Source organism: Bos indicus, chromosome 4 (assembly GCF_029378745.1).
Source record: "Bos indicus isolate NIAB-ARS_2022 breed Sahiwal x Tharparkar chromosome 4, NIAB-ARS_B.indTharparkar_mat_pri_1.0, whole genome shotgun sequence".
Classification (NCBI taxonomy): Eukaryota; Metazoa; Chordata; class Mammalia; order Artiodactyla; family Bovidae; genus Bos; species Bos indicus.
Genome location: NC_091763.1, coordinates 40581035 through 40608272, shown reverse-complemented (window position 1 = coordinate 40608272; position 27238 = coordinate 40581035). Strand labels below are relative to the sequence as shown.

Below are 27238 nucleotides of genomic sequence, written 5' to 3'. Positions count from 1 at the left end.
TTATGGAAAGTCTTCAGAGTAGAAAAGTCACAATAATCTTCCAGTGCATCATATTTTATATTAAGATTACTTTTCCAATATATAATTGATGATCAATATTTCAACAGTGGTAATCTATTCTTTTATTATTCAAGATAGTATAGACATAGACTCTCATTAGATGACAAGAAAGGTGTACCATCAATTTTCTAGTTCTAAGTTAGCCGCTCAGTCATGTCTGACTCTTTGCAACCCCATGGACTATAAAGTCCATGGAATTCTCCAGGCCAGAATACTACAATGGGTTGCCTTTTCCTCCTTCAGGGGATCTTCTCAACCCAGGGATCAAACCCAGGTCCTCCACACTGCAGGCAGATTCTTTACCTGCTGAGTCACCAGGGAAGCCCTCTGATTTCCTTAGTGTTTATTTAATATTTTCCCTCTAAATTCACAATGCTAATCCTGAGGAAATAGGAGTTTTCAGACATTAGAAATTTGCTTTTGCATAGAGACTAAGACAGAAAAAAATAAATATTTACTTCAAGAAATATCTTTCAATTGGGGAAAAAGTGTATTAGTTAAAAAAAAAAAAAGGAGACCTGTGAAATTTTACCATTGAATTCTAAAGTATATTATATGGAAACATAAATGTAATTTATTTGCTTAATATAAATTTATTTTAATTGGAGGCTATATAAATGTAATTTAGAAAGAGAACTTTCTCAGAGCAATAAATAACTTCAGTAAAAATGTGAGACTTGAGTTTAATTTTGAAGTATAAAACTTTGAACATCCAAAGAGGGCTGCAAATAAAGGGGTCAAAGAACAGGCTAATATAATGGATAAAGTAGTGCAAATGTAACTAAACGTTGTGAGAAGGGAAGGACAAGTGTAGAAAATGTGCCAAAAATATAGGCTTAAGAAGAGAGAAGATTAAAAAGAGAACAATGAGGGTAAGCTTTAGGATGCTTTGAATATCAGAATAGGTGAAACTGAAACCCCAATATTTTGGCAACCTGACGCAAAGAATCGACTCACTGGAAAACTCCCTGATGCTGAGAAAGATTGAAGGCAGGAGAAGGGGATGACAGAGGATGAGATGATTGGAAGGCGTCACTGATGCGACGGACATGAGTGTGGGTAGGCTCCTGGAGTTGGTGATGGACAGGGAAGCCTGGTGTCCTGCAGTCCATGGGTTTGCAAAAAGTTGGACATGACTGAGAGACTGAACTGAACTGAGTATCAGAATATTTAATTAATGATGTGACAGACAATAGTAGTTGGTGTTTATTTTCCATTATATATTGGATATAAAAATCTGCATTTAGAGATTGATATCAAGGGACGGGGGAGCCTGGTGGGCTGCCGTCTATGGGGTCGCACAGAGTCGGACACGACTGAAGCAACTTAGCAGCAGGCATAGTTGCCTCGAGAGAACACACTGGCCATAGCAAACACACTTTACCAACAATACAAGAGATGACGCTACACATGGACATCTCAAAATGATCAATACCAAAATTAGAATGATTATATTCTTTGCAGCCAAAAAGAGAGAAGCTCTATGTAGTCAGCAAAAACAAGACCTGGATCTGACTATGGCTCAGATAATTAGCTCCTTATTGTAAAATTCAGGCTTAAATGGGAGAAACTAGGGAAAACCACTAGGCCATTCATGTATGACCTAAATCACATGCCTTATGATTACACAGTGGAGTGTGACAAATAGATTCAAGAGATTAGATTTGGTAGACAAGAGTGTCTGAGGAACTATGGATGGAGGCCCATAACATTATACCGGAGGTGATTACCAAAACCATCCCCAAGAAAAAGAAATGTAACAAGGCAAATGATTGCAAGAGGAAGCCTTAAAATAGCTGAGAAAAAAAGAGAAGCAAAAGGCAAAGGGGAAAGAGAAAGATATATCCGTCTGAATGCAGAGCTACAGAGAACAGAAAGGAGAATAGGAAAGCCATCCTAAAGTGAACAATGCAAAGTAGAGGAAAACAATAGAACTGGAAAGACTACAGATCTCTTCAAGAAAATCAGAGATACCAAGGGAACATTTCATGCAAAAATGGGCACAATAAAGGACAGAAATGGCTAGGACTCAACAGAAGTAGAAGAGATTAAGAACAGGTGGCAAGAATACACAGAACTATACAAAAAATACCTTATGACCCAGATAACCACAGAAGTGTGATCACTCATCTAAAACCAGACATCTTAGAGTGTGAAGTCAAGTGGACCTTAAGGAACTATTACTACAAACAAAACTAATGGAGGTGACAGAATTCTAGCTAAGCTATTTCAAATGCTAAAAGATGATGCTGTTAATGTGCTGCACTTAATATGCCAGCAAATTTGGAAAACTCAACAGTGGCCACAGAATTGGGAAAGGTCAGTTTTCATTCCAATCCCAAAGAAGGGCAATGCCAAAAAACTTCAAACTACCATACAATTATGCTCCTTTCACATGCTAGCAAGATAATGCTCAAAATCCCTCAAGCCAAGCCTCAACACTACATGAACTAAGAACTTCCTAATGTACCAGCTGAGTTTAGAAAAGGCAGAGGAACCAGAGATCAAATTGCCAGCATCCACTGAATCACAGAAAAAGCAAGAGAATTTCAGGAAAAAAATCTTCTACCTCTGCCTTCTCTGACTATGTTAAACCTTTTGACTGTGGTTTACAACAAACTGGAAATTTTTTCAAGAGATGGAAATACCAGACCACCTTACCTTCCTCCTGAGAAACTCATACACAGGTCAAGAAGCAATAGTTAGAACAGGACATGAAACAACAGACTGGTTCAAAATTGGGAAAGGAGTACGACAAGGCTGTATATCATCACCCTGCTCATTTAACTTCTATGCAGTGTATATCCTGCAAAATGCTGGGCTGGATGAATCAGAAGTTGGACTCAAGATTGCCGGGAGAAATATCAACAACCTGAGACAAGCAGATGATACCACTCTAATGGCAGAAAGCAAAGAGGAACTAATGGCAGAAAGGCAGAAGGAGAAGGGAGTGACACAGGATGAGATGGTTGGATAACATTAACAACTCACCGGACATGAGTTTAAGAAAATTCTAGGAGACCTTGAAGGATAGGGAAGCCTGGCATGCTGCAGTCCATGGGGTAGCAAAGAGTTGAACAACAACAAAAGAGCTTCATTAAATAACCCTAAATTACTTTGCATTTAGTATATTTTGTTTTTCAGTCGCTAAGTCGTGTTCAACTCTTTGTGACTTCATGGACTGCAGCATGCCACGTCCCTCACAGACATGCTATTTCTACTACTAACAGCTTCATCCAGAGAACAGAATGGCTACTCATTCCAGTATTCTTGCCTGGAGAATTCCATTGACAGCAGAGACTGGTGGGCTACTGGCCATGGGGTCACAAAGAGTCGGACATGACTGAAGAGATTTAGCAAGCAAGCAATATGCATAAATATTCATCTAGTCTTCACAAATACCTATGAGAACATATTATTATTTTTCCCATTTTACAGTCACAAGAGCTTAAACTGACTTGCACTCTCACCTAGCCAAAAAGAGGATGAGCCAATTTCCAAACGTAGGCAATCTGGAGAGACTAGATACTTTCCATAGTCTCGAACTGTATAATTCTGAAATATAAAGTGTTGGAAATTGAGGAGACTAAAAACAAGAAAACCAACAAAAGTTAGGTAGGACATGATCACTTTCAAGGAGAATTTAAGATTCCCTTTTATAAAGATCTTTGCACAGTGTGTACATAACAAAATGCACTCTGTCTAGAGTGGTGGATATTTTAGAACTAATGGTTGATGAGATGCAATAGGATAAAGGGACTAAAAGGGGAGAGAGAGAGAAGAGTAAAAATAGCAGACTGCAAGATGGCCAATTGTGTTACTGATAGAAATGTATACCTTAGGAGAAAAAAGTTCCAAGGTTTAATAAGTGATTTGAATTAGGCACTCCAGTATTCTTGCCTGGAGAATCCCATGGACAAAGGAGCCTGGCAGACTACAGTCCATGGGGTCGCACAGAGTCAGATACAACTGAGTTACAAGCACAGGACAAATACTTCCAAAGGTCAGAGCTCAGAGAGATTTAATCTTTACAATAGAGATTACAGATTAAACAGTAAATTTGCTTTATAGAGAATCTGAATGCAGAGAGAGACAAAAGAACAGGCAAAGTGGTCAACAGTAGGTATTGCCCCTGTGAATTCTGTATAATCCCAGAGCACAAAGTGCCTTACCCCTGCCTTAGGAGCACTTAGATTAATTCTGTTATTTTAAAAATACATACAGTTTAGAACTTGTCAACTTTTATTTACTATTGAAGCCACTGCAGATTACTTGCTTCATTTAAGAAATACCAAATTGAAAGTTATTACCTGTATACAACAGCCATTTTTAAAAAAGAATTAAAGTGCTTAATTCTAAAAGATCAGAAAATAATCTCATGTTGTTATCTAATTTTTAAAGTACAGAGTTGAGATTCTATGTTATCTTTTGATTCTAAAAGATGGTACCCTTGAGGAGTTAATTCTTACATAGGTTGATAATGAGTCTGGGGCCCTCAAGGAGGAGAAAGGGGTCCAGAGCTCTCAAGGAGGAGAAAAAGACAGACTTTTTTCTATATTTCTTTTTCTTAGTCACATAAGACTTTATTTTCTTTAAGCCCAGAGACAATGATTATACAACAAAACAACTCATCTTGCTCAAGGGTATATTTTTCCTTAAGCTCTGTACAAATGATTATATAACAACAATGTATCTTGCTCAAGGATGTGTTTCTCCTTCTTAACAAGAACTAATCCTGTTATCTTATGTAGGAGTGGGTCTGGTTCAGTTCAGTTCAGGAGCGTAGTCCTGTGGACTCTTTGCAACCGATGGACTGCAGCAAGCCAGGCTTCCCTGTACCTTCCCTGTCCACTCCTGGAGCTTGTTCAAGCTCATGTCCATCAAGTTGATGATGCCATCCAACCATCTCATCCTGTGTCCTCCCCTTCTCCTCCTGCCTTTAATCTTTCCCATTAGGGTCTTTTCCAATGAGTCAGTTCTTTGCATCAGGTGGCCAAAGTACTGGAGCTTCACCTTCAGCATTAGTCCTTCCAGTGAATATTCAGGACAGATTTCCTTTAGGATTGACTGATTTGATCTTGCTCTCCAAGGGACTCTCAAGAGTCTTCTCCAACACCACAGTTCAAAAGCATCAATTCTTCTGTGCTCAGCTTTCTTTACAGTCCAATTCTCACATCCATATTTATTACTGGAAAAATCATAGCTTTGATTATATGGACTTTTGTCAGCAAATTAATGTCTCTGCTTTTTAATATGCTGTCTAGGTTGATCATAGCTTTTTTTCCAAGGAACAAGCATCTTTTAATTTCATGGCTGCAGTCACCATCTGCAGTGATTTTGGAGTCCAAAAAAATAAAGTCTGTCACTGTTTCCATTGTTTCCCCATCTATTTACCATAAAGTGATGGGACTGGATGCCGTGATCATTGTTTTTTGGGTGTTGAGGTTTTTTTTTTTTTAAGTTCAGTCTTTTTTTTTTTTTTTTAATTTACAATATTGTATTGGTTTTAGTTTTAAGCCAGCATTTTTGCTCTCCTCTTTCACTTTAATCAAGAGGTTCTTTAGTTCCTCCTCACTTTCTGCCATAAGGGTGGTATCATCTGTGTATCTGATGTTATTGATATTTCTCCCAGCAATCTTGATTCCAGCTTGTGCTTCATCCAGCTCAGCATTTCTCATAATGTACTCTGTATACAAGTTAAATAAGCACGGTGTCAATATACAACCTTGACATATTCCTTTTCCAATTTGGAACCAGTCTGTTGTTCCATGACCAGTTCTAACTGTTGCTTCTTGACCTGCATACAGATTTCTCAGGAGGCAGGTCAAGGTGGTCTGGTATTCCAATCCCTTGAAGAATTTTCCACACTGATGTGATCCACACAGTCAAAGGCCTTTGTGTAGTCAATAAAGCAGAAGTAGATGTTTTTCTGGAACTCTCTTGATTTTTAAATGATCCAGAGGATGTTGGCAATTTGATCTCTGGTTCTTCTGCCTTTTCCAAATCCAGCTTGAATATCTGGAAACTCACAGTTCACGTACTGTTGAAGCCTGGCTTGGAGAATTTTGAGCATTACTTTGCTAGTGTGTGAGATGAGTGAAATTGTGTGGTAGTCTTTGGCATTACCTTTCTTTGGGACTGGAATGAAAATTGATCTTGTCCAGTGCTGTGGCCACTGTTGAGTTTTCCAAAATTGCTGGCATACTGAATGCAGTACTTTAACAGCATCATCTTTTATGCTTTGAAACAATTCAATTGAATTCCATCACCTCCACTACCTTTGTTCATAGTAATGCTTCCTAAGGCCCACTTGACTTCGCATTCCAGGATGTCTGGCTATAGGTGACTGATCACAACATCATGGTTATCTGGATCATGAAAATATTTGTTGTATAGTTCATCTATGTATTCTTGCCACCTCTTCTTAATATCTTCTGCTTCTGTTAGGTTCGTACTTTTCTGTCCTTTATCAGGCCCATCTTTGCATGAAATGTTCTCTTGGTATCTCTAATTTTCTTGAAGAGATCTTTAGTCTTTCCAATTCTATTGTTTTCCTCTATTTCTTTGCATTGATCAATGAGGAAAGGTTTCTTATCTCTCCTTGCTATTATTTGGAACTCTGCATTTAAGTGGGTATGTCTTTTCACCTTTGCCTTTAGCTTCTCCTCTTTTCTCAGCTATTTGTAAGGCCTCCTCAGACAACTGTTTTGCTTTTTTGCATTTCTTTTTCTTGGAGATGGTCTTGATCACTGCCTCCTGTACAATGGCACGAACCTCTGTCCATAGTTCTTCAGGTACTCTATCAGATCGTATCCCTTGAATCTATTTGTTACTTCCACTGTATAATTGTAATGGATTTGATTTAGGTCATTCGTGAATGGCCTAGTGGTTTTGCTACTTTCTTCAATTTAAGTCTGAATTTGGCAATAAGGAGTTCATGATCTGAGCCACAGTCAGCTCCCAATCTTGTTTTTGCTGATTGTATAGAGCTTCTCCATCTCCGTTGCAAAGAATATAATCAATCTGATTTTGGTATGACCATCTGGTGATGTCCATGTGTAGTCTTCTCTTGTGTCGTTCCAAGAGGGTGTTTGCTATGACCAGTGTGTTCTCTTGGGAAAACTCTATTAGTCTTTGCCCTGCTTCATGTTGTATTCCAAGGCCAAACTTGCCTGTTAGTCCAGTTATCTCTTGACTTCCTACTTTTGCATTCTAGTCCCCTGTGATGAAAAGGACATCTTCTTTGGGGTCTGGTAAGACCTTTCTCGGAGAAGGCAATGGCACCCCACTCCAGTACTATTGTTAGTCCTATTATCTTAAGATGGATATGGTGGGAGTGGGTCTGGTAAGATCATTCTATTGTTAGTAACCAACTGAAAAAAGTATATAAGGCCTTGACAAGACTAGCAAGAGGGGCAGTCTCCGGCCCCCTTCTGATGTCTATGTCAGAAGCTTCCTCTGTCCTTTTTCATTGTAATAAACTTCTGCCACACAAAATTCTGAGTGTCTGAAGCCTGGTCCCTTGTTCCTAAGCTAAATCTTCTTCAGAAATCACAAATCCAACATCGTTCACCATAAGAAATCACCCTGACATGAGCATTTGAAATAGCCTAAAATAATCAATACATTTTATTTCATATATATGTATTTATTTACTCTTTATTTCCAATGTAAATTTTTAGGGACTTCATGCTTTTTATGCATTGTATCTGAAAATTTATTTACCAGTATTTTAGACTATGTTTCCTATTATGTTTGTGTAGGTCCAGCAGGTTTATGCAATTTTGCTAGATAAAGTCAAGGACATGAGCTGCCATGAGTGTGGAAAGTAAAAACCACCAAAAGACTTAAGAAAGAGGACAAAGTTTTATCAATATTTTCAAAGAATAATTCATCACCTTGATTTTGTTAATGTCACTTGATTAATATTTAGTGAATACTGTATAAAATAGGCAATTTAAAATAAATTTGATACTGTTGAACACCAAGAAGGGAATTAAATACTTCTCTTTTTCAGCAATGCACAGTCACACATGTACATAATGCCCACACATATGAGAAACATTTTTGAACATGTAAAAACTGCTTGTAACTAGTCCTAACAAAACAAATTTTAGTAGTGAGCAGAGATAATGAAAATTGTTTTCTGTATGATTCTACTTTTCAAGGAAGCTTTGATTTCACTGGATGGCGAGTCAATATTAAAATGACAGCAGACAGCAAAAGAGACACTGATGTATAGAACAATCTTATGGACTCTGTGGGAGAAGGAGAGGGTGGGAAGATTTGGGAGAATGGCATTGAAACATATAAAATATCATGTATGAAACGAGATGCCAGTCCAGGTTCGATGCACAATACTGGATGCTTGGGGCTAGAGCACTGGGACGACCCAGAGGGATGGTATGGGGAGGGAGGAGGGAGGAGGGTTCAGGATGGGGAACACATGTATACCTGTGGCAGATTCATTTTGATATTTGGCAAAACTAATACAATTATGTAAAGTTTAAAAATAAAATAAAATAAAATGACAGCAGAAAAAAGCAGCAGATTAAATAGCAGAAAAAGAAGTTTCACAGGGGCTTTCCTGGTGGTCCAGTAGTTAAGAATCTGCCTGCCAGTGCAGAGGACAGGTGTTCAGTACCTTGTCTGGAAAGACCTACATGCCCTGGGGCAACTAAATCCATGAGCCACGACTAAGCCTGAGAGCCCTTGAGCCCTCTGCAACAAGAAATGCCACCACAATGAGTAGCCCATACACTGCAACTAGAGAAAGCCCACATGCAGCAACATAGACTCAGTGCAGCCAAAAATAATTTTTTTAAGAAAAGAAAGAAATGTCATAGGATTTTATATGAGTTATTGCCACATGAGTGGTTTATACAGTAATGCTAAGAACAAAGTAGTTAGAGCAATCTGGGAAGTAAATGAGATGAGAGTGCTCCCTCTAAAGGTGGATAGGATTTCTATAATAATAGCAGCCAAGGTTTATTGAATGTTTGCTATATGCTAAGACTATACTAAGTGCTAACATTTATTAATTCTTATAACAACATATGAGGATAAATATTTAATTTCACCATATTGCACTGATTTTGACTTTTGAAAATGCTAGTTGTATTAGTTCAACCTAATATTAATATTATATTATTATTATATTATTTATATTAATTCATAATTATTATTAATTTATTATATTAATATTATTACAGCCATTTTACAGATAAGGAAACTGAGGTACAAAGAAATTAAGTAACCTGCCTAAGTTAAATGCTTAGAATGTGACCAAATCAGGGATCAAACTCATAGCATCTATTTCTTTATTAACCACTTTAATCAAGGCTCGAGTAATAAAGTCAATGTACTTGGTCAGGCTGAGAGTAGGCTAAGGATATCTACTCATGGATTAAAATCTGCTATATATGATTCTATCCCTCATTACTGTGTAATATCCTTAAAAAAAGGGACTATACATATTTTATATAAGTATTCTATATACTTAACGCATAGGAAGATATCAAAGACATTTTAACAGTTAAACTAAAGTTGCCTATCATGTGGATGAGTACCATTTTCCCATAAAAGCAATAATCAAGTGACCATGTGACTAGATAGAAGATACTATTCTCTCAAAAATCAGCTTTCAATCTAATGGAGCAAAAAGAAGTTTCAAGGTAAATGGCTTTCAACTTAGCTGGAGACCATGCCATGTAAGAGTCATCTGGCTGGAATCTATCCATTACTAGGGTTTTGTTGGTGCTGTTCAGTGGCTCAGTCATGTCCAACTCTTTGAAACACCATGGACTGCAGCACACCAAGCTTCCCTGTCCTTCAGTAGCTCCTGGAGTTTGATCAAACTCATGACTATTGAGTTGGTGATACCATCCAACCATCTTATCCTCTGTTGTCCCCTTCTCCTGTGTTCAATCTTTCCCAGTATCAGAGTCTTTGCCAATGAGCTGGCTCTTCAAATCAGGTTGGCCAAAGTACTGGAAGTTCAGCTTCAGCATCAGTCCTTCCAGTGAATATTCAGGATTGATTTTCTTAAGGACTGACAGGTTTGATCTCCTTACCAGGCTGGGATAATATCAATACTTAAATTAAGGGAAAGATACTGATGTACATATTGGCCAAGGGAGAGGATCTTATATTACTTTTGCTGTACATATAATTACCACCTTTGTACTTTAAATTTAATGAAACATTTGCAAAATAGACCAGATAATCCAGGTCTATCAATTACTCTCCAATTAACAATTTAAAAAATAAAATAAAAACAAAATCTCTTAAATTCACAAAAGATGTACAAACTTTTGCTGATTTAAAATTAAAGGAACTTATGATAAAATCAGTCTTAGTACTCAAGTAAGCCAATACAATTTTATAGTACATGTGGTAGTGTTAGGATCAGAAGGCATTCCTATTCTGACTGCTTCAAAATTTTTTCTTTTGCTCTCTGAAGAAACTGTGGTGGTTTAGAAATTACATAAGACTGGACTAAAATACCTGATTCCATTATCCACCAATAAATTGTCATACAAAACTGAAGAAGACATCTGTTTCTCTAGGACTCACTTCTACCTCTAAAAAACATGGATGGGGTTAGATAACCCTAACTCTCACAGCTGATAATTCAATGCATTCATTTCAACTCTTTGTGTTTCAACTTTCTCATTAAAGAAAAATTAAGTATCTCCAGATGAACAAATAAGACAAGATGATTCATGGAGTTTAGAATAAAAGCATGATACACTTACAATGTGTTTTGATATGAAAAGCACAAACATGATAGTGAGGGATTTTTCTGTCCTGCCAAGTACATTCTATCACAGTGCCTTTTCAGTTCCATGAATATATACTGAGTTCCATAAATATATACTGGTTTCCTCTCATTAAGAACTGAAATAAATATATGTCTTGAGAGCTACATGATAAATACTAAATTTATTAGTCATTAAGATTCTATACAGTCAGCAAAAACAAGACCAGGAGCTGACTGTGGCCCAGACCATGAACTCCTTATTGCCAAATTCAGACTTAAATTGAAGAAAGTAGGGAAAACCACTAGACCATTCAGGTATGACCTAAATCAAATCCCTTATGATTATACAGTGGAAGTGAGAAATAGATTTAAGGGCCTAGATCTGATAGATAGAGTACCTGATGAACTATGGAATGAGGTTCGTGACATTGTACAGGAGACGGATCAAGACCATTCCCATAGAAAAGAAATGCAAAAAAGCAAAATGGCTGTCTGGGGAGGCCTTACAAATAGCTGTGAAAAGAAGAGAAGTGAAAAGCAAAGGAGAAAAGGAAAGATATAAGCATCTGAATGCAGAGTTCCAAAGAATAGCAAGAAGAGATAAGAAAGCCTTCTTCAGTGATCAATGCAAAGAAATAGAGGAAAACAACAGAATGGGAAAGACTAGAGATCTCTTCAAGAAAATCAGAATACCAAAGGAACATTTCATGCAAAGATGAGCTCGATAAAGGACAGAAATGGTATGGACCTAACAGAAGCAGAAGATATTAAGAAGAGATGGCAAGAATACACAGAAGAACTGTACAAAAAAGATCTTCACGATCCAGATAATCACAATGGTGTGATCACTGACCTAGAGCCAGACATCCTGGAATGTGAAGTCAAGTGGGCCTTAGAAAGCATCACTACGAACAAAGCTAGTGGAGGTGACAGAATTCCAGTTGAACTATTCCAAATCCTGAAAGATGATGCTGTGAAAGTGCTGCACTCAATATGCCAGCCAATTTGGAAAACTCAGCAGTGGCCACAGGACTGGAAAAGGTCAGTTTTCATTCCAATCCCAAAGAAAGGCAGTGCCAAAGAATGCTCAAACTACCGCACAATTGCACTCATCTCACACGCTAGTAAAGTAATGCTCAAAATTCTCCAAGCCAGGCTTCAGCAATATGTGAACCGTGAACTTCCTGATGTTCAAACTGGTCTTAGAAAAGGCAGAGGAACCAGAGATCAAATTGCCAACATCCGCTGGATCATGGAAAAAGCAAGAGAGTTCCAGAAAAACATCTATTTCTGCTTTATTAACCATGCCAAAGCCTTTGACTGTGTGGATTACAATAAACTGTGGAAAATTCTTCTAGAGATGGGAATACCAGACCACCTGATCTACCTCTTGAGAAATTTGTATGCAGGTCAGGAAGCAACAGTTAGAACTGGGCATGGAACAACAGACTGGTTCCAAATAGGAAAAGGAGTTCATCAAGGCTGTATATTGGCACCCTGTTTATTTAACTTATATGCAGAGTACATCATGAGAAAAGCTGGACTGGAAGAAACACAAACTGGAATCAAGATTGCCGGGAGAAATATCAATCACCTCAGATATGCAGATGACACCACCCTTATGGCAGAAAGTGAAGAGGAACTAAAAATCCTCCAAATGAAAGTGAAAGTGGAGAGTGAAAAAGTTGGCTTAAAGCTCAACATTCAAAAAACTAAGATCATGGCATCCAGTCCCATCACTTCATGGGAAATAGATGGGGAAACAGTGGAAACAGTGTCAGACTTTATCTTTTTGGGCTCCAAAATCACTACAGATGGTGACTGCAGCCATGAAATTAAAAGACACTTACTCCTTGGAAGGAAAGTTATGACCAACCTTGATAGCATATTTAAAAGCAGAGAACTTTGCCAACAAAGGTTCGTCTAGTCAAGGCTATGGTTTTTCCCGTGGTCATGTATGGATGTGAGAGTTGGACTGTGAAGAAGGCTGACCGCCGAAGAATTGATGCTTTTGAACTGTGGTGTTGGAGAAGACTCTTGAGAGTCCCTTGGACTGCAAGGGGATCCAACCAGTCCATCCTGAAGGAGATCAGCCCTGGGATTTCTTTGGAAGGAATGATGCTAGAGCTGAAACTCCAGTACTTTGGCCACCTCATGTGAAGAGTTGACTCATTGGAAAAAACTCTGATGCTGGGAGGGATTGGGAGCAGGGGGAGAAGGGGACGACAGAGGATGAGATGGCTGGATGGCATCACCGACTCGATGGACGTGAGTCTGAGTGAACTCCGGGAGTTGGTGATGGACAGGGAGGCCTGGCGTGCTGCGATTCATGGGGTCGCAAAGAGTCGGACACGACTGAGCGACTGATCTGATCTGATCTGAAGATTCTATAATGTGAAAGTAATCATATATATGTGTGTATGTTGGTGTATGTTTTTTTCTTTATAAAGTCTCTCAAAATGGGTAAACTAACATAGCTTTCAGTTTCCATATAGGTTCCAGCTATAACATCCTGATCATTTAGGGTGAACATCTTTACATTTAGAATAGCAGTAATTTTGTCTCAATTTTGGGTTTGCTATGGAAATAAAGACTTTTTAGGAGCAAAGAAAAAGTTCTTCAAGGATAATTGCTTGTAAAAAGTAAGACAGTCTCACAAAGCTTTAGCAGCTGCAATGCACCCTGTGTAAAAGGATTATGACATCACAGGCGTTTGTACTGGCATTTTAGCTGATACTCTGTTCATCTCTAAGAAATTCCCTTATTCTCTCCATTAAGCAATAAGTAAAGTATCCTGAAGATATGAAACTTAATTTGACTACTATCAACCAAGTGCAGAGATGACAGAAACAAAAAAAACTAGTAAAAGCACAGAGTAAAAGTGGAGTAAACAAAGGGCCAGAGCCTAGGAGCCTTGTCATGATTCTACCTCTACGTATTTGACCCGGTGACCCTTGGCCAGACACCAGGCTTCTCAGAGCCTCGGCATGCTCTCCCAGAAAACGGGCCAATGTTCAGTGTCCTTTCCTGATCCCTCCTTCTATGAACTGATGCTTCCTGGTGAATGAAAGGTCAGATTGTCCTGTGTTCATGAGGATTTTAGGCTCAATTTTCTGTGAAACATTGTTCTCCCTCTTCCTCCAGCACTAAGATAAACTGAAGCATTACATCTGGGTACATATTCCTCCCAAGGTACTTAATTGGAAACACTGTCTGCTACAAAGTCACCTTTGTATGCATTAGCTTCTAGAGCTTCCTGGGCTTCCTTCTCAGAGAGTCAAAGCCTTGGAAGGAACCTGGGAGAGCATCTATGATAATTCCCTCCATTGACACATAGTGAAATTGACCCATGAGAGTTTGGTGACTCTTTATAGTTTCAACTCCTGTAGCACAGGAGAGATTTCTAAAGCAGGGTTTTCTGATTCTGTCACTGATATTTTTTCTATTTGTATATCGTTACTACAAGGAACATCCATGATTCTTAACATTCTTAATGGATTTCACAAAGAATAATAAGAAACCTTCATTCCCCCTTTTATCTAAAATGTAGTAGCCTAAATGTAATGAATTAGACTGTTGAAGTTTCTGGAAATATGTACTAACATGTTTCTATAAACATATTGAGAATTAGGGAAGCCACACTGAGCAGGATTTTGAAGCTTCTGAAGAAAAGTGAAAAAGCTTCAATACCATCAGATTTTTTTCCTTTCCTTCCTCAATGCAACTCACAGAGGGCAAAAAAGTTAATATTTGACCTGATAAGAACTTTCTGGAAAAGTTTTGATGAAATTTTCTTAATAATTGTATTATAAGCTTTCACAATACTGTCATAAGGTCACTTTAAAGCTTGCCAATGGTTGGCCTTACAATCACCAGACATGTCTACAATATCACATGATTCTCTTTATAAAATGTTGACTAAAAGAGACTGCTATCTCAAGTGCTGAAAACATTTCTGTTGCAAGCATGTGGCAGGTTGCCAAGGTTCTCATGAAAAGATATTTGCGTTTAGTCTTTTCACTTGATAATTAAAGGTTTGCAACGCCCACAAATGCCCATACTGACCACAAAGAAATAACCCAAAGTTGTTTTCTGTTTCACAGGAAGCTGTCCTTGAAGAAGGTACAATTGCTTTTAAAAATTGGTTTAAAACAGACACAGATGTTTATAGACAATTCTGGATATTCGATGTATAGAATCCAAAGGAAGTGGCAGTTCATAGCAGCAAAATTAAAGTCAAGCAAAGGAGTCCTTACACATACAGGTGAGTGAGTCCCCACAAAAAGTGGCACTTGATCATATGTATTTCTGAAAAAGCTTTCATTTGACAAATGCTGTTTTATTGAAACATACTCGTCATTTTCTTGCCATTAATATACATTGAAATATTTGTTTCTGCCTATTTAAAACCCTAAAGATACAATGATAAGAGATACATATTTTATTATGAGTTTACCAGCATCAATTAACTGCCATACATTTAAAAAGCTATAGGAGTTTTACTTGTGACATATATTCTAAATAATTCTAAAATCTGCATGTTAAATAGGAAAAAAAATCTATCCAAAAAATGTAAAACCAGAGTATTTTTAAATCCTAAAATTGAAAGTGTGGGTTATAAGAGTGTTCTCAAAGTGTGACTGCTGGACCAGTAACATCAGCATCTCCTGGGAACTATGGAGAAATGCAAATTCTCAGGTCCCACCTTACCAAACATATCAGATACTCCAAGTTTTGGCACCAGTAATGAATTCAAAAAATATCCTGGAGGATTTCAACACATACTCAATTTTGAGAACCTCAACATTAAACTGATTTTCAGTTCAGTACAGTCGCTCAATCGTTTCCGACTCTTTGTGACCCCATGAATCACAGCACGCCAGGCCTCCCTGTCCATCACCAACTCCCGGAGTTCACTCAAACTCATGTCCATCGAGTCGGTGATGCCATCCAGCCATCTCATCCTCTGTCGTCCCCTTCTCCTCCCGCCCCCAATCTCTCCCAGCATCAGGGTCTTTTCCAATGAGTCAACACTTCGCATCAGGTGGCCAAAGTATTGGAGTTTCAGCTTCAGCATCAGTCCTTCCAATGAACACCCAGGACTGATCTCCTTCAGGATGGACTGGTTGGATCTCCTTGCAGACCAAGGGACTCTCAAGAGTCTTCTCCAACACCACAGTTTTTACATAACCACAAAACCTGCTAAGGATTTCTATTCAAACTATTTTCCAGCTCTTAAGGGTGTTTTTACTTATTTAATAGTTTCATTCTTATAATTTACCCACTATTGAGACTAAATATTTTATATGCCTTAATAATTCAACATACTTCTGAACCAAACATTAGACTATTAGAACTAGGGGAAAATAATTAGCCAGAACATTTCAATTTTAAATTAAATAAACTGAAACCAGGAGATATGTTGTGATTTATATAAACTTGAGAATTAGTAACTCTTACACTGTTGAGTAAATTTCTCCTATCTAAATTATAGACTGTTTTTTCTAACTATCAAAGAAAAGGGGGGCCAGAGGTGCCCAAAACACTAATTTTATTGTGATGTTAGGAATCTATTTATGGTGCCCAATGGGGACAGAGTTAAGTCCTGCTGTATCATTTGTTATAAAATTTTTTATTGTTCCTCAAGAATAATTTCAACTAGTTATATGCCATGGTTAGGTACAAAATATCATATTTTCAATAGTTTCCTCTAATTTATAGTTTTACTTACTTGTTTTAGGTAGTCTGTAATTACATAATTTCTTTCCTTTCTGTGCATTAATATATTTCTATATCAACAACTTTATCAAAAACTCACACTCAAATATAATGAAGTAAGAGCAGCTGGGAGGGGATGCCTGCTGCTACAACACGTAATGTAAGCTGTGGAGTGCCGGAGTGTCACTCTGTCCAGCAATTATCCCCATGTGTCCTAGCTCCAGGCATATGCCCATGACTATTCACAACTCTCTCACAGATTACCTGGTTTTCTTTGTTACAGAAAAAAATATTACCTTCAAAAAAAATTTTTTTTTCAGAGTCTTACAGTTCTTATGTCATTATCAAAAGCCTATGTAAATATCTTGTTTAAAAAAAAATGATGTAGCTACGATATGTGCATTTGAAAATCTAGAATTCACATATAACTTAATAAGCATCTAAGCATAACTTTAAAAATCAGAACTGAGTGAACTGATGGCATGTAATAAAAGATAATAGTTGTTAGAATTTGAGAACTTACCATGATTTTTGTTTAATTTTTTGTTTGTCTGGAGAGGTTATGCTTTGACTTTAAAGGATATTAATTGTGGTATAGAAAAACAAACACAATACTGACTCCTCTCCTAGTCCTGCTCTGATAGGTGACAGTTAATATATATTTTATTCTTAGAGGTGTGAACTTCTCTCTTTAAGGGATAAAAGTGAAATGAGTAAGATGTAATTGATTTACTTGGAGAAGCAAAGGGGTGAGGGTTGGAAAGAGAAGTTAGTTTGCAACTAAAGTACACAAACAATTTTTGTGTTTTGTGTTAGTTTGCAACTAAAGTACACAAATAAATTTGTATATATATAACATGGAAAAGAAATGCAAAAAAGCAAAATGGCTGTCTGGGGAGGCCTTACAAATAGCTGTGAAAAGAAGAGAAGTGAAAAGCAAAGGAGACAAGGAAATATATAAGCATCTGAATGCAGAGTTCCAAAGAATAGCAAGAAGACATGAGAATGCCTTCCTCAGCAATCAATGCAAAGAAAGAGGAAAACAAGAGAATGGGAAAGACTAGAGATCTCTTCAAGAAAATTAGAGATACCAAGGGGACATTTCATGCAAAGATGGGCTCGATAAAAGACAGAAATGGTAAGCACCTAACAGAAGCAGAAGATATTAAGAAGAGGTGGCAAGAATACACAGAAGAACTGTACAAAAAATATCCTCATGACCAAGATAATCACGATGGTATGATCACTCACCTAGAGCCAGACATCCTGGAATGTGAAGTCAAGTGGGCCTTAGGAAACATCACTATGAACAAAGCTAGTGTAGGTGATGGAATTCCAGTTGAGCTATTTCAAATCCTGAAAGATGATGCTGTGAAAGTGCTGCACTCAATATGCCAGAAAATTTGGAAAACTTAGCAGTGGCCACAGGACTGGAAAAGGTCAGTTTTCTTTCCAATCCCAAAGAAAGGCAATGCCAAAGAATGCTCAAACTACTGCACAATTGCACTCATCTCACACACTAGTAAAGTAATGCTCAAAATTCTCCAAGCTAGGCTTCAGCAATATGTGAACCATGAACTTCCAGATGTTCAACCTGGTTTTAGAAAAGGCAGAGGAACCAAAGATTAAATTGCCAACATCTGCTGGATCATCGAAAAAGCAAGAGAGTTCCAGAAAAACATCTATTTCTGCTTTATTGACTATGCCAAAGCCTTTGACTGTGTGGATCACAATAAACAATGGAAAATTCTGAGAGATGGGCATAGCAGACCACCTGACCTGCCTCTTGAGAGACCTATATGCAGGTCAGGAAGCAACAGTTAGAACTGGACATGGAACAACAAACTGGTTCCAAATAGGAAAAGGAGTTCATCAAGGCTATATATTGTTACCTTGCTTATTTAACTTATATGCAGAGTACATCATGAGAAACGCTGGACTGGAAGAAACACAAGCTGGAATCAAGATTGCCGAGAGAAATATCAATAACCTCAGATATGCAGATGACACCACCCTTATGGCAGAAAGTGAAGAGGAACTAAAAGGCCTCTTGATGAAAGTGAAAGAGGAGAGTAAAAAAGTTGGCTTAAAGCTCAACATTCAAAAAACTAAGATCATGGCATCTGGTCCCATCACTTCATGGGAAATACATGGGGAAACAGTGTCAGACTTTAGTTTTTTGGGCTCCAAAATCATTGCAGATGGTGACTGCAGCCATGAAATTAAGATGCTTACTCCTTTGAAGGAAAGTTATGACCAACCTAGATAGCATATTCAAAAGCAGTGACGTTACTTTGCCAACAAAGGTCCATCTAGTCAAGGCTATGGTTTTTCCAGTGGTCATGTATAGAAGTGAGAGTTGGACTGTGAAGAAAGCTAAGTGCCAAAGAATTGATGTTTTTGAATTGTGGTGTTGGGGAAGACTCTTGAGAGTCCCTTGGACTGCCAGCAGATCCAACCAGTCCATTCTAAAGGAGATCAGTCCTGGGTGTTCCTTTGGAAGGAATGATGCTAAAGCTGAAACTCCAGTACTTTGGCCACCTCATGTGAAGAGTTGACTCATTGGAAAAGACTCTGATGCTGGGAGGGATTGGGGGCAGGAGAAGAAGGGGACGACAGAGGATGAGATGGCTGGATGGCATCACCGACTCGATGGACGTGAGTTGAGTGAACTCTGGGAGTTGGTGATGGACAGGGAGGCCTGGCGTGCTGTGACTCATGGGGTCGCAAAGAGTCGGACATGACTGAGTGACTGAACTGAACAATATTAAAGGAATTTATGATTAACTATGAGTCATTTTGTCTCAATAGGTCAATAAAACAGTTCTCAGGGTCTGTTTGCTGCTAAGTCGCTTCAGTTGTGTCCGACTCTGTGTGACCCCATAGACGTCAGCCCACCAGGCTCCCCCATCCCTGGGATTCTCCAGGCAAGAACACTGGAGTGGGTTTTCATTTCTTTCTCCAATGCATGAAAGTGAAAAATGAAAGTGAAGTCACTTTATCGTGTCTGACTCTTATCGACCCCATGGACCGCAGCCTACCAGGCCCCTCCATCCATGGGATTTTCCAGGCAAGAGTATTGGATTGGGGTGCCACTGCCTTCTCCATAGTGTCTGTTTATATGCCTTAAATAATAGGAAAATGACTGGTTACATTTCAGGAAAAGCTAATAGCTTTTTCCATCAATTAAATCCTGAATACAGTTGAAACTGGAAGTGGAGGAAAAGTGTTGTTTAGTCACTCAGTTATGTCCAACTCTTTGCGACCCCATGAACTGCAGCAAGCCAGGCTTCCCTGTCCTTCACTATCTCCCAGAGTTTGCTCAAACTCAAGTCCAATGAGTCAATGATGCCATCCCACCATCACATTCTCTGTCGCCCCCTTCTCCTCCTGCCCTCAATCTTTCCCAGCATCAGGGTCTTTTCCAATGAGTCAGCTGTTCACATCAGGTGGCCAAAGTATTGGAGCTTTAGCATCAGGCCTTTCAATGGGTATTCTGGGTTGATTTACTTTAGGATTGACTGGTTTGATCTCCTTGCTGTCCAAGGGACTCTCAGGAGTCTTCCAGCACCACTGTTCAAAAGCATCAATTCTTTAGCACTTGGCCTTCTTTATGGGTCCAGCTCTCACATCTGAACATGACTACTGGTAAAAACCATAGGAGGACCTTCGGTGGCAAAGTAATATGTCTGCTTTTTAATATGCTGTCTAGGTTTGTCATAGCTTTTCTTCCAAGGAGCAAGTGTCACTGTCATGGTGGCAGTCAACTTCTGCAGTGATTTTGGAGCCCAAGAAAATAGTCTGTCACTGTTTCCATTTTTTCCCTATCTATTTCACCATGAAGTGATGGGACCAGATGCCATGATCTTAGTTTTTCTGAATGTTGAATTTTAAGCCAGCTTTTTTTCACTCTCCTCTTTCACCTTCATAAAGAGGCTCTTTAGTTTCGCTTTGCTTTCTGCCATTAGGGTGGTGTCATCTGTATATCTGAGGTTATTGATATTTCTCCCAGCAATCTTGATTCTAGCTTGTGATTCATCCAGCCTAGAATTTTGCATGATGTGCTGTGATGTAAGTTAAATAAGCAGGGTGATGATATACAGCCTTGATGTACTCCTTTCCCAATTTTAAACCAGTCAGTTTTTCCATGCTGAGTTTTTATGTTGCTTCTTGACCTGCTTACAGATTTCTCAGGAGGCAAGTAAGGTGGTTTGGTATTCCCATCTTTTTAAGAATTTTCCACAATTAGTTGTGATCCACAGCCAAAGGCTTTAGTGTAGTCAACGAAGCAAAAGTAGATGTTTTCCTGGAATTCCCTTGCTTTTTGTATGATCCAACGGATGTTGGCAATTTGATCTCTCATTCCTCTGCCTTTCCTAAATCCAGTTTGTACACCTGGAAGTTCTTGGTTTATGCACTGTTGAAGCCTAGATTAAAGGATTTTGAGAATTATCTTGCTAGCATGTGAAATGAGTGCAATTGTGCAGTAGTTTGAACATTCTCTGGCATTGCCCTTCTTTGGGATTGGAATGGAAACCAACCTTTTCCAGTTGAGAAGGATCTCCCTCCTCAAACAGAAGCACAGGCTTATTTAGCTTTGGCTGCTAATGTGAAGTTGATGAAACTCTGGCAGGATGTGACATGGGTCAAAGAATAAAATTATCTACTTTGAGATCGATCTACACCAATTCTTTGAAGACCTGGTTAATTCCTTCAGAATATTCTCAGATCCAATATAATTTTTTTTTTTTTTAAGTTCCTCTGCTTTGGTAGGAGTACACAGAAACCAATCTTGGGCTAAAGTAGAGAGGAACTCCTCCCTTTGATCTCATTAACCAACACTTTCTAGAACCTGTATGTAGTCTAATTTTTACACCAAAATTGAGTGATCATGTTCTCTTACACAATGGAGTATTACTCAGCCATTAAAAAGAATACATTTGAATCAGTTCTAATGAGGTGGATGAAACTGGAGCCTCTTATACAGAGTGAAGTAAGCCAGAAAGAAAAACACCAATACAGTATATTAATGCATATATATGGAATTTAGAAAGATGGTAACGATAACCCTGTATGTGAGACAGCAAAAGAGACACAGATGTATAGAACAGCCTTTTGGACTCTGTGGGAGAGGGAGACAGTGGGATGATTTGGGAGAATGGCATTGAAACATGTATAAAATCATATAAGAAATGAATCGCCAGTCCAGGTTCGATGCATGATACAGGATGCTTGGGGCTGGTGCACTGGGACGACCCAGAGTATGGGGAGGGAGGTGGGAGGGGGGGTCAGGATGGGGAACACGTGTACACCCGTGGCAGATTCATGTTGATGTATGGCAAAACCAATACAATATTGTAAAGTAATTAGCCTCCAATTAAAATGAATAAATTTATATTAAAAAAAAGTACATTTTAAACACAGACCTCAGTTTAAAGGATTTTTCTCTTAGTGATTGCCATCTACTGGTATAGTGTTATAACTACAACTAAGAAAACAATTTGGGTCAAAACTATTTTGCTATTATTTCAAATATTATACATATATAAATCTTCCTGAAAATTAAAGTATTTTAACAGTAAAATGTTAATAATACGTAATCTAAGTTTAAAATATAATTTTCTAAGAGGAAATAATAATTGAGTAGTAATAGACTATCCTGGCTGCTGTTTTAGATTTTTGTATTCTGTGTCTGCAGTACTCCAAGAATAGTGAACAATAAAGCTTTAATTAAATTATATTAGAAATAAGATATATTTCTATATTTTTGTTAATTCACTTTTTAAAGAATATGAACCGTTATTTATTCATTCTTAAATATTTACCAAGAAATTACCATTTACCAGATACTGCTTGGGCATATAAAACACACATAATATACCTGACTGAAATCACGTCAGGTTTTCTCTGGTTTATTTTTGTTTCCACACTTCAGTTTCCTGTTTTTTCAGTGTTTACCTTAGTCAGATAACAACAGAGATCTACTATAACCTCACATAATAGATATTCTATGATAGAGCAATGAATAATGTATACCTTATTTCATCTCTCTAAATATCTTGTACTTGCAAAAGAGTTTTCCCCCTAAAACCACCCTTGATCTCTTTCCTAAGGGTAGATGGTACTTTGCCTAGAGGTGTTAAAGCGAGAAGCTTAGATGTAATAAGTTTAACAACATATGGGGCAGGGATTGAGGGGAAACGATCTGTAAAGTAGAAAGTATATTTCACTTAGCATCTTTAATTCTCATTAAAACATTGGAAAATATGGAAAAGCCAATACAGGAAAGTCTGTGCACTTTGAACAGTCTTTCTCTTATATGAAAACATGCTCTTACTATTCCCTTGTTTAAAACTCTCTTTCTTCTCCTCACCCTCAGGATAAAAGCTAAACATTTCATTATGGGATGCAACCCTTTTATGGTCCAGATCTTACCTATTTTAATCACTTTATTTCCACCACTCTCCTTACTCCTTAAACCAACCATATTGAAACATCTGAATTACTAAAATAACACATTTACCTAACACATGATATTTTCTATCTCATCTTACCTAAGCTTATTTTTCTCACTCAGAACACTTAATATGGAATTGTATCCTGTCCATTATCCCCACCATAATCCATAGCCCAAGTTTGTACCTGTTCCATGTTTTCTCACAGAACCTGTGTAAACTCCTATAAAGACACATATTCCTTCTCCTCTGCTATGCACACCTAAGATTCCTCTTCTCTAATTTGCTGGAGGCTCAGCATTGGCTTATTTATCATTTTAATCTGCTTGTTTACCCTAATTTCTGACATAATTTATGTACTCAATAATCGCTGCTTAAATGAATGGCATTTGAGAATTAATTTTCATTTGAATAACTATTGTGAATTTTAACTTCTGTTAAAATGAATGACATTCATTTGAAACAACAGTTTTGAGTTTTAGTTCCTCCTGTTTTTCAGAGTTCATTATCTCACCAAGGAAAATATAAACCAGGACTCTGAGAGCCACATGGTCTCTTTCCTGCAGCCCAATGGCGCCATCTTTGAACCCTCGCTATCAGTTGGAACTGAGGATGACACGTTCACCATTCTCAACCTGGCTGTAGCAGTGAGCTCAGTTCAGTCACTCAGTTGTGTCTGACTCTTTGCAACCCCATGAATCGCAGCACGCCAGGCTTCCCTGTCCATCACCAACTCCCGGAGTTCACTGAGACTCACGTCCGTCGAGTCAGTGATGCCATCCAGCCATCTCATCCTCTGTCATCCCCTTCTCCTCCTGCTCCCAATCCCTCCCAGCATCAGAGTCTTTTCCAATGAGTCAACTCTTCGCATGAGGTGGCCAAAGTACTGGAATTTCAGCTTCAGCATCATTCCTTCCAAAGAAATCGCAGGGCTGATCTCCTTCAGAATGGACTGGTTGGATCTCCTTGCAGTCCAAGGGACTCTCAAGAGTCTTCTCCAACACCACAGTTCAAAAGCATCAATTCTTCGGCGTTCAGCCTTCTTCACAGTCCAACTCTCACATCTATACATGACCACAGGAAAAACCATAGCCTTGACTAGACGGACCTTTGTTGGCAAAGTAACGTCTCTGCTTTTGAATATGCTATCTAGGTTGGTCATAACTTTCGTTCCAAGGAGTAAGTGTCTTTTAATTTCATGGCTGCAGTCACCATCTGCAGTGATTTTGGAGCCCAAGAAAATAAAGTCTGACACTGTTTCCACTGTTTCCCCATCTATTTCCCATGAAGTGATGGGACTGGATGCCATGATCTTAGTTTTCTGAATGTTGAGCTTTAAGCCAACTTTTTCACTAGGACTTTCACTTTCATTTGGAGGATTTTTAGTTCCTCTTCACTTTCTGCCATAAGGGTGGTATCATCTGCATATCTGAGGTTATTGATATTTCTCCTGTCAATCTTGATTCCAGCTTGTGCTTCTTCCAGCCCAGCGTTTCTCATGATGTACTCTGCATATAAGTTAAATAAGCAGGGTGACAATATACAGCCTTGATGTACTCCTTTTCCTATTTGGAACCAGTCTGTTGTTCCATGTCCAGTTCTAACTGTTGCTTCATGACCTGCATACAGATTTCTCAAGAGGCAGGTCAGGTGGTCTGGTATTCCCATCTCTTTCAGAATTTTCCACAGTTTATTGTGATCCACACAGTCAAAGGCTTTGGCGTAGTCAATAAAGCAGAAATAGATGTTTTTCTGGAACTCTCTTGCTTTTTCCATGATCCAGCGGCTGTTAGAAATTTGATCTCTGGTTCCTCTGCCTTTTTTAAAACCAGCTTGCACATCAGGAAGTTCACAGTTCACGTATTGCTGAAGCCTGGCTTGGAGAATTTTGAGCATTACCTTACTAGCATGTGAGATGAGTGCAATTGCGTGGGAGTTTGAGCATTCTTTGGCATTGCCTTTCTTTGGGATTGGAATGAAAACTGACCTTTTCCAGTCCTGTGGCCACTGCTGAGTTTTCCAAATTTTCTGGCATATTGAGTGCAGCACTTTCACAGCATCATCTTTCAGGATTTGAAATAGCTCAACTGGAATTCATTCCATCACCTCCACTAGCTTTGTTCGTAGTGATGCTTTCTAAGGCCCACTTGACTTCACATTCCAGTGAAGTAGCAGTTAGTAGACAACAGCAAAATTACTGATTTTGAAATCCTCTAGAACCCATGATTAAAACTACAATTAGATATCTTTTGTTTTCATTTTTATAAAAATGCTTTCTTGTGCTATTATTTTGAATTATGATCATTTGGAAAGATGACAAGATGATAGAATAAACAACTGAAGACTGATTAGAAGACCACTTAGAGTGTATCATTTTAAAAAGGATTTATGGGGCTTCCCTGGTGGTTCAGTGATAAAGAATCCACCTGATAATGCAGGAGACATGAGTTCAATCCCTGGTCCAGGAAGATCCCACATGCCTCAAAGCTGCTAAGCCTGAGCACCGCAACTGTTGAGCACGTGTTCTAGAGCTGGGGAGCCGCAACCACTGAGCCCACATGCCTCAGCTACTAAAGTCTGCACACCCGAGAGCCCATGCTCTGCACCAAGAGAAGCCACCACAATGAGAAGCCCATGCACCACAACTAGAGACTGGCCCTGCTCAAGGCAACTAGAGAGAAGCGTGCACAGCAACGAAGATTCAGCACAGCCAAAATAAATCACTAATGAAATAAATAAGTAAAATTTGTCAAAAAGTAGGACTTAACTTTGAAACTCCTCTTCCTGTGGCCCACACAACCACAGAGAAATGTAATCATTAAGAGATGAAGAAATAATATACTTTAGTCCTGGCTAGATTTGGCAGTCATTTTAAAGATAGCTGGAAATTGTTTTATTCAGTTTAATTCTTGTATTTATATTTATTTGTTAAGAAAGTGATACTGCAGTTGGTGTCTTAAACCATGATTTTTTTTTTTCAGGCTGTATCACATCTCTATCCAGATACATTCAAGGAATACTTAGTTCACTTACCAAAAAGTCAAATTCTTCTGTTTCAAAAGAGAACTTTGAAAGAACTATTGTGGGGATATACAGATCCATTCTTGAACTTGATTCCATACTCTATTCCTACCGAAGTTGATGTGTTTTATCCTGTAAGTAACAATTATAAATCTTGATACTGTTAGACTTTTAACTGGATAAATATAATCACATTGACAATTCATAAGTTTATCATTTAGTGTGTCAACCGTATTTCTGATCTCAGAGTACATACTCTAAGTTCTTAAAAGTCACTTTTAAAAGTTTAAAAAGTGAATTGAATACTCAACTCACTTATCAAAAAGTCAAATTCTCATGTTTCAAAAGAGAACTTTAAAAAAACTATATATACTAGTGGGCCTGTAAGGATCCATTCTTGCATTTGGTTCCACACCCTACTACTACAGTTGGTTCATTTTATCCTGTGAGTAACAATACAAATGTCAATATTATTGGACTTTCACCAGATAAATATAATGGCATTGGCAATTCACAGTTTTATTATTTAGTGTGTTAACCCTATTTCTTCGGAGAAGGCAATGGCACCCCACCCCAGTATTCTTGCCTGGGAAATCTCATGGACGGAGGAGCCTGGTAGACTGTAGTCCATGGGGTCGCTAGGACTCAGACACGACTGAGCGACTTCCCTTTCACTTTTCACTTTCATGCATTGGAGAAGGAAATGGCAACCCACTCCAGTGTTCTTGACTGGAGAATCCCAGGGACGGGGGAGCCTGGTGGGCTGCTGTTTCTGGGGTCGCACAGAGTCGGACACGACTGAAGTGACTTAGCAGCAGCAGCAGCAGCAACCCTATTTCTTAACCCTATTAGTGTATTAACCCTAATAAATATTCTCACTATTTCAAAGTCTATGTCACATAGTTTTATCTTTCCTAGCTGGGAAAATTTACTTGTCTGAATTTACTAATCAAAATTAAACTAACATTTAATCAAGTTTCCATTCTTTGACAAACGTATAAATTGTCTAAAATTAAGTTGTAGGGTGGAAAAACTTTGAACACTTTCGACTTTGGTTTTCTATCTATGCACAATCAAATTGAATGCCCAGTTTTTATACGAAATGTATTCATCATACCATTCTTCCTTCTCTAGACCTACAAGTTTGTTTTAATGTAAATTTAAAAGTTACCTGAAATTCTACACAACAAGAAGGATAAATCAGCAATGTCATATTTTCATA

The 27238-nt window shown here is 38.3% G+C and overlaps 1 pseudogene; it reads left to right on the top strand.

The window, feature by feature from the left end:
* LOC109557879 (platelet glycoprotein 4-like) overlaps positions 1-27238 on the top strand; it is a 59581-nt pseudogene that overhangs the window by 10287 nt on the left and 22056 nt on the right.